Source organism: Ctenocephalides felis, unplaced genomic scaffold, assembly GCF_003426905.1.
Source record: "Ctenocephalides felis isolate EL2017-DRISC unplaced genomic scaffold, ASM342690v1 CF-g0.4_SCAFFOLD_01492, whole genome shotgun sequence".
Lineage (NCBI taxonomy): Eukaryota > Metazoa > Arthropoda > Insecta > Siphonaptera > Pulicidae > Ctenocephalides > Ctenocephalides felis.
Window position 1 is genome coordinate 17,903,960 of NW_020537646.1, and position 10,000 is coordinate 17,913,959.

Genomic DNA, 10,000 nt, shown 5'->3' on the forward strand with positions numbered 1-10,000 from the left:
TTTATTTTTAAATATTTTTATGATATCTATTTTTCAATTATTAGAATTCAACCTTATTTACGAAATTGAAATTAATAATCCAACATGCTAACATTTAGAAGGAAAATGATACACCCATTTCAAACAAATTCAAAAAAATTACTAAAATCAAAAATTTCTCTTAATGAATTTCGAAGAAAGCTCAATGTACTAGAACATGTTTCCTTCAGTATTTTGAAGGAAGGAGGTATACAGGTTCCAGACTTTCACTTAGCTAAAACAGCAGAAGAAGCTAAGAAATTTGCTGAGGAATTAAAGTCTAGAGATATTGTATTGAAAAGCCCAAGTTTTGGCTGGGGGAAGAGGTGTCGGTAGATTTAAAAGTGGATTGCAAGGAGGAGTCCAAATGGTTTCGACACCTGAACAGGCAGAAACCATTGCTAAACAGGTAACAATAGAAAACTACGATCGGTCTAATCCAATAAATAACTATATAAATAAGAACAAATAAATAATCAAACTTGATTAATAATAAAATTATTAATTAAATGAAAAAATGAGATTAGTTTAATAAAAAATCGTAAGTCAAATCTTTTTTCTATTATATAGATGATAGGGCAAATATTAGTCACAAAACAAACAGGATCAGCTGGCAGAATTGCAATTCTGTTTTGGTGACTAAAAGAATGTTTCCAAGACGTGAATTTTACTTAGCCGTTATGATGGAACGATCTTTTGGAGGTCCTGTTATTATCGCCTCTTCTCAAGGAGGAGTTAGTATAGAAGACGTTGCTAAGACTAATCCGAAGGCAATTATTTACGAACCGATAGATCCTATTAAAGGATTAACGCATGAACAGGTACTGATAATAGAACTAATATCCACTTACGGAATAAATTGAATCATAACATAATAAATTGCGAATTAGTAAATTTCTAAGTGATTCTATGTTATTTTGTTTAATTAAATTAATGCTCTAAATGATTGAAGTTAATTATTAACACTACCGGTTTTATTATAATAAAGCCATTTTAAAATTATATATAAACCAAATAAAAACTAAAATTACTAAATTGTTTCAATTCGGTTTATATTATTAAATGCTCATAATTTAAAATTAAATATTATAGGCGTGTAAAATTGCCAATGCCATCGGATTAGGAGACGACTTTGCACAAAATACAAGCTGCGTTCTAGAAAAGATGTACGACATTTTTGTCAAAAAAGACGCACTTTAGTTGAAATTAATCCATTTGCTGAAGACATACATGAAGGTCCACCAGAAAAAGTATTTTTCAGCCTGGATTGTAAATGTCGATTTGACGACAACGCCGATTTTAGGCAAAAAGAATTATTTGACTTACGTGATTGGACTCAAGAAGATCCTAAAGAGAAGGAAGCCGCAAAGTTTGGCCTTAACTATATTGCTTTAGATGGAACAATTGGATGTATGGTAAATGGAGCTGGTCTTGCTATGGCAACAATGGATATCATCAAATTACATGGAGGAGATCCAGCTAACTTTTTAGATATTGGTGGCGGTGCTACTGCTGAAGCTGTTAAACAAGCTTTCAAGATCATCACCACGGATCCAAAAGTATTAGCCATTATGGTTAATATTTTCGGTGGAATCATGAGATGCGATATTGTTGCTAAGGGTATTATAGATGCTGCCAAAGAGCTAAAATTAAAAGTTCCGATAGTTGTTAGATTGAAAGGAACCAATGTCGAGCAAGCTAAAAAACTGATCAAGGAGAGCAAGATGAAAATTTTACCAGCCGATGGTTTTTCAGAATCTGCGGCTATAGCTGTAAAATTATCACATATAGTTCGTTTGGCAAAATCAGCGAAAATAAAAGTAAAATTCCAAATGCCCGGAGAGGGGAAAAAAGGAGGAGACGAATCTGTGCCACCTGGCCATGATAGTAAATGCAAGGGAAAAGAATTAAGACCGTGATATAATATTAAGTCTCTATATTTTTATATTTTTTATTATATTTAATTTAATAATAATACTGATAGTCTTATTTGACATTTTAGAAATCTGTAAACATTGTTAGAAGAAATATGTGTTAAATAAATATAAAGTAATTGGAAAAAATCAACTACATTTTTATATTAATTGATACTATTAAGATATAATAAATTAACTTTTGTATATATCTATTATTCCTATACATTTTCGCTTCGGTCAAAATTCTGAGTTGACAACAAATTAAGTTATCGTTGTTTTTCCCATGTCATGAATATTTATTTGAAATAATCCATAAAGAGAAGTATTTTAAAATTTCTCATTTTCCACAATGTATGTTAATGTGTTGCATGCCTGAACGAAAACATAACAAGGACCATCCATCATCGTTTGTACATAATTAACTGTTACCAACATTTTCCACCCGCTTACGTGTCTTCTAAATAACATGCTGAACCACAACTGATATTTTAAATATTCATATAATATCCTTTGAATAATAAATCATAGTAGAAAACATAGTAGATAGTAAATATTTCTCTAGTTTATAATTACTAAAATGAGATTTTGAGGTCTATCTATTCTTTGTTCTTAGCGGTGATAGATCAATACTCTCGACAATGTTTTTTATCAAAATTCTTGATAGAAATGAACAATTACGCTGTAAGTAATTTGGTTCTTACATTAAATTCCTTCATTACTATAACGAACACAGTATGTTCTATCCTATCATCGTACAAAATTTATCACAATACATATTCACGGAACGAAGTACATCCTTGTTGAACATGCTGGCCGAGTGTCAAGCTTTGAAAATTAATCATGAGGTCCTTTAATTAAACCAGGTCCACGTACAGTAATCCCGGAGCAACATATGGACTACGACCGAACATTCACAGCGCCGCGTCTTCTCCCAGAACCATTTAATTAATCAGATTATTAACCGCTGCTGGGATAATAATATAATATTGATAGGTCTATTAAATTTCTATTTTCTTTGTTGTCTTCTATTATTTATGATGATTGTTCAAGTATTGAAATAAAGAAGCAACGCAACTTACAAAATGATTTAAAATAGTTTGACCAGAATAGTCCTATAACTTGCATTCTAGTTATCAACCTACAGAGATCAACTATGCTATGTAATTCATTTCTTCTCTATAATAAAATTAATTTATTATCTGCTGAATTACAAAAAATGAGTTTTTGTAATATTAAAATATTATTAACAGAATTATTTGAGTTATATGAGATTTTAAATATAAAACTTTGCATAAAGATATTTAGAGTTTAGGTAGGATAGTGGAGCTGGAAGGTCCAATTTAACTTTCAGTAATTATATTGCCGAAACTAAATGAACAACATTACAACACATAACACGTATCAAACAAACAACTATCGAGCAATTTCAAGTAAAAATCCCATTTAATTCCTAATCATGGAAGTACTTTTTTTAAATCTTTAAAATTTTCACAACCCACTAATTTTACAACATTATTAAACAAGAAAATTATTGTCAAAGAAAAGAATATATGGTGCAATATACAATTAAATATAAGCAAATAAAATAAAAGTGTAAAGATTAATTATAAAATGTATGTGATTAATGTACGTGTATATAAAGTCAATAACTAATCATTAACAAAAATCTTTAAAATTTGCAATAGGTAAGAAGCGACTGCAAGGGGAAAAACAAATTTAAGGGTCCAATATTTTAAGTTTTGAAGAGATTTTCAATAATATCTATCTAGTTAATAGTTTAACCAATGCGTAATATAAAGTTCATGGAAACATTTTTCACAAAGATCACACTGTATATAACCTTGATCTGGTACTTCATCAGAAATATTCATCAACATACCTGGAATAACTATTAATTTGATATAGCTCTTGTAAAATTTTTATTTTTGAATTAAATTCATTCTATATTTACTATTTTTTTATAGTTTCCATCTTTGCCAGTGTATAAGTGGTCCTTTTTACCCCAAATAGATTAGTAGTGTTATATCAAAGGCTCTTGAATCTATCTCAGAATTAACAATACATATTATGACAATATGACAAATACAATTAAATAACGTACACTGGAAAAATATTCAGGTATCACATACTAAATAAAAGAGCTCAAAACCGAAAAAATTACCGACATAAAAAATACGATTGTTATGAATATTGATACTTGGCCGTTTGTCACTTGATAGCGACGTCGTAAGAATTAAGGTAATTACTGATTGCGCATCTTTTGCCTTCTACTTTAAAATATGAAAAAATCATGGTGGATTCCGGCACCAAACTAATCTTTTTTTATTACAAACGTAAAAGCAAGCAATATTGAATATTATAAAGTAGATGATCGATTCAAGTTTATGCGGCCATGTTTTATTCATGAACTTTTAAATCCTATCTAAACTTTGTTATGATCTCAGATGATATACAACATACAAATTTAATAGCAAAATGAATAAATAACTTGACAATACATGCGTATGAACGTAATTGTAACATTCTATTTAGAGTTTTAATAAAAATACTATCAAGAATGTTGTTCACAAACAAAAAGATAGATTTCAAAATCTTCCAACAAAATGAAACATTTTGAATTAAATTGACGTCTTAAGAATAGTTATAATATATTATATTATTGTTAATGACACAAAATTTCTTTGTGTTAATTTAACGACATCACCAAATAATCTTATTGTATGCAAACTAATTGTATAGACTTCAGCAATTTTTTCACAATTAGTATTTTGTCAATTTAGTCACAAAATACCCAATCAGATATTATGAATTGATGTAAAATCCAAGTACTCATTCCAATATCTACGTCACAATAAAACCAAAACGCAATAGCAATAATTTGTCCCACAATGGTTTTCATTTAATAATTCGTTTTCATTTCATTTTGATAATTTTCAATCCACATGTCATCGTCAGGCAAATGAAAACGCCGAAAGCCCTATGTATTTTTCCACCGACAAATGACTAAACCATCCATCGGTGAGTCTAGACGCAACCGAGGCATTGCCAGCTGACCTGACCTCGCTTTTTCACGCACATTTTTTTTCATATGAGCAATTTTCACGACCATTGATTTGGTACAGTGTTAACCGGGATCAAGGATACGAGGTTACTCAAAATTGCCCATAAAATGCGTGATATTTTTATGTGGGATAGCTGATATTTTTATCATATTTTAATACTAATGCTTATATGTTCATAACAAGAGCAGATATAAAAAATATTCTCTTAGTTTTTTAATCCATAAAGATCTAAAATTCTCATATAGGATCTATTCTACAAATCTATTCTACATAAGCAGAGACTAGAATTATAAAGAATTTGTAATAAAATACATTATTGTTTTAAAGGATTTTATAAATGTGTAAATATAAAGTTTGCATGTGTTGGGTTTCAATAGGTCAATCTGTCATAAATTGTTAATTACATATATTCACAAACAAACCATTATACGAGAAATAATTGTGAAAGTCCGCGTAAATTCGATGGAAATGTGCACCATAAAAAGCCTTTACGATATCAAGATAATATAAAATATTATGAATTGGGTTCATACTATTAATCTGATATATGTTGCGATTGCGGTACGATTAACCTGTATTTACGTTTCAATATCAAAATTATCTCAGCTATAAATCAAATCCGAGGGTTTGAATTGAGTCATATAATGTATATGCGAACGTTAAACTCGACCAAACACGCGTGGAAAATGTATGATGCAAAGTATTCCATAAACGAATTATGAACTAGAGCAGAAGCTTTTGATAAAAAAGCATAGGTTTTCCACAGATTATATATATATATATATATATATATATATATATATATATATATATATATATATACTAGATGGCTCAAGTCTCCAATTTAATATTCTATCTAATACTTTTCAATATTCATTTTAATATCTTTCCATTTATGGTCTTAGCATAAGCTATACACGTATCGGAAAATGCAGTTTTTGGATCAGCATAAGAAATTCACAAATAATAAATATATACTATATTTACTTTACTTTTACTACGGTAAAAGAACAATATCACCTTTTTGGCAATTACAATTTCTAAATTACATTTTTCTAGGGAAAAGTCCCGTAACGTCGGACGGCACCAAGCACCGGACACTCTATTTAACACGTGTTATTTAAGCAAGTATAAATCTTTTTGTTTCAAAATACAAGTAAAAATGTCTGTCCCTTAGCACCGGACACTAAGTCGTCCCTTAGTGTCGGACAGTAAACATATTGATATTTCTTGTGAGAATATACATCAATTATTTAATTTTGTTTTGTATGAGTGCTAACTACATACCCCCATTTTTCGTATTACCTAATCAAAGAATGAAAAGCTTATGGTAAATGCACCAGCTGAGAGCATCGGGATGAATAGTGACTAATTTTCTAATATCTAAGAATATTCGTCAAAGACACATGTGCAGACAATCCAGAGTGTGGGATGGCTACATATGTGATCAATGCAGGTTATTTTGAAATGTCCGGTACTAGGTGCCACTGTTTAAAATCATAATTTTTGATACCAATGTTTGATTGATAGTATTAATTCTTTTTCAGCAAATATTGCAGTTTTGTTAATTTAGTTTGATTTCAAACTTATATTTAAACTTTTATTATCTAAAATAAATAATAATTTAATAAACATTTCGTGCAATATTTTTTGGTTTATTTATAAATAACCTCAGGTGTCCGCCAATAGGAGACTTCCCCCTAATAGTTCAATAAATAATTAAACTTTAAACTAAATTATTATTAAATATTATATATTAAATAAATATTATTGCTTTTCTTAAAATTTTAGGTGAATTAATTTGTAAAATCTAGTTCATATGGCACTGTTTAATCTAAAATCATGATGAAACAAATTAATTTTTGACACATGAAACAAATTCTAAATCATTTTTCAATAAGTAGAAAATATTTTTTTATTAAATAATAAGTAAAGCAAAATACAACATGCATAAAAAATAATGTATATGCAGTTTTGAACGTATTGGGTTATTTATTAATCTAAATTATATAATTCTATTTGCAAAACATATATTTTATCTTATATTGTTTTAATTTCTGGTACATCTCAGCTGGTTTGCGGCGATAATATTGTAGACATTACATTTATATTATTCATATATTATATTTTAATATTGTCTTAGCTCATAAGTGAAATAAAATGTTGTGAGTTTTTTTTTGTATTTTTTTTCATTTATTTCTACAATATAATTATCTTCTATATATATAAAAATAAGTCGGGTTTTTCTTCCTGACGAAATAACCCCAGTACGCACGAACCGATTTCGACAATTTTGCATTCGTTGGAAAGGTCTCGGGCTCCGCAAGGTTTATAGCTAAGAAAATTAGTTGTGCATGGCATCGTGCCTTAATGCAAGCTGCTGGAACTTCACGCACCGTAATTAAAAATTCGAGTGATGACATTAGTGACAATTATTAGAATTATGCTTGGTTAAGTCAACGATCAATTCTTGCCGCAAAGAATAATGATGTACACGCACTGAATTTCACCATTCCAATCAAAAATTGCTGGCAATTTGGTGACATACCAATGATTCTGACTGGTCTTCCGTTTGACTTCAAACGATTGCAATTTCCAGTTCGCCTTGGATTCGCCATAACAAGTCGCAAGGCCAATCGCTTAGTGTTTGCGGGATGAATTTCAAATAGATTATTTAGAAAATCATTATTCTTCACATGGACAGCTATACGTTGCCTGTTCACGAGTTGGAAAACCATCCGCTTTGTTTGTGTTAACGTCAGACCAAAAAACAAAAAATGTGGTTTACCAAAGAGCACTTCATTGAAACGGATATTCTGCGGATTCACTTTCATTTACTTAGAGAAGTTCAACTAAAAAACACTTAATTTTTGTAATCAAAATAAATTCATTACTGTTGTATAATTAAATCAATTTTTTTCTTTTCAAATATAGAACAAACAAAAAATTTCTTCATATTTCTTACGAAACCATCTGGTGGCGAAACGAAGTTCGTCGGGTTTGCTAGTATTTCTATAATCACAACAATCCTAAAAAAATATCTTAACAAATTTCAAAAAGATTTATTAAAATCCGACTGCAGCAGTATTCTTTCATAAATCATACATTAATCTGATATTTTTATTTGTCTATTTGCATAAGTAGATTTATAATTATTATATTTTAGACAAGACTTTTTGTATTGTTGAATTATTTATTTATATATGTCCATAATACTTTTCCAATTTATTCATTATTCTTCTACATTTATTATTTCATTATTCGAGTTCAGGGAAAATTATGCGAACCACATCTCTCCAAAAAAAGTCGCCTGGGTGAACCACTAATGTTTTGTTTGTTATTCTAACGATTAATGTTTTATGATCCAGAAGAGTGTGCGCGTGCATAAAGTTTTCTGAATATTTTTGCATTTTTATCAAAACCAACAAACAATGTAAAAGTAGACCACTTTATATTATAATATGGTAAAATTTATGGCCGTCTTAGCATTACGTTCAGCTTTAAATTTGACATAAGTGAATTATTACCATATTCTCGTCTAGGAGTAAAATATTTGTTATGCATATACCTATATACTGTATAATCCTTCTAATATTTAATTGCTAAGATAGTAGGATAGTTCAGGTGTGCTCTGAATTCATTAAGCCGTGAATATCAAACACGTATATTATAGGATAATTTAATCAATTTTGCAGACAGCATATTGCACTAACTCGCTAGATTTCAATTAAAATCTAAGTTAAGCTAAATAAAGCCTTGAATTTATCAACGTCTTATTATTATGAATTTTAAGTTATGTCTATCATAAATTCTCTATTTAAATTACTATATACCAGCAATTTACTATGCAAATCATAATTCTATATTATCCTATTACGTGTAAGTATTGCACATAACTTATGTGAAAATTCTGTAACAAATTATTAAATCTAGTGGAAAATACAGTAAAATTGTTTAGGTTATATTATTACATACACTATATTTTGAATGAAATTATATAAGAATTTATACAGTAACCATAAATAATGTTCAAAGGTCTCATACAGTGAACAACACTAGCAACAACCATGTTTTTTTTAGGTTTTCATTGTTTGCTCGATTTTTTTCATTGTGAAACTATTAAGTATTTTACCATTTTACAATCCTCATTAAATGCGTCAACTTTTTTTGCAATATAACCTTTAGTGTATTTTTTTCAAAAGAGGTATCAAAGCTCGGTCGATTTTTTATATTTTAAATTTGTTTTTTTATGTTTGATTGAATATATCGCATGCTTTGTGTGGCGCAAACATACTCCCGACCTTGAAATATTAATTATTTTAAAATTTACATTTATTTATACAATAGAACAACCAAAATAGACATTTGTTTTGAGCAAATTTGAAATTTTAAAAATAAATAATTCCAAGAAACTTAAATTCAATGTAATATGTATCAACTAGCGCTTATGTTGCAATACCGAAAATACATATAGTTTTGAAGTAAATATCCATATTATTATCGCCAAAATTATTGGTATGTATATTTGTATACCGGGATTGCATTCCCTTACTGAACATCAAAGAAAAATTCAAAAATAAATATTTATGTAGTTTTTTGGTAAATGTTGAAGTCAACTCCCTTTATTTAATATATGATAGGACCAGCATTTTAAGGAATAATCATTTGTTTAATTAATAGTGATGAAAGACAATTACTTTTCAGTTTTATATTTGGAGCTATTCAAATATACAAAATATGGCTCTCTCTCAAACTTCTTGTATAAAATTTCATAACATTTCCAAGTATATCTGAAATTTATTAGAGGGTCAATGAACTCATGATCGAATGTTAAAACGATACTGTTATTTGCACATTTTCCATCTTCATATGTATTACAAATTGTACTCAATTGAATTCTCATACTCTTCTAAAGCTTTTCGAGTTCACTGATATATTATGTTATCATGTTTTTGAGGATTATTAAATAATTCCGTATTGTACTTATGGGCTTTAAGCACGTAG

General features: G+C 28.8%; 1 pseudogene; it reads left to right on the plus strand.

Annotated features, from left to right (window-relative positions):
* The window catches only part of LOC113370949, a 15,250-nt pseudogene extending 13,313 nt beyond the window's left edge, over nucleotides 1-1,937 (plus strand).
* The last annotated feature ends 8,063 nt before the right edge of the window (nucleotides 1,938-10,000 follow it).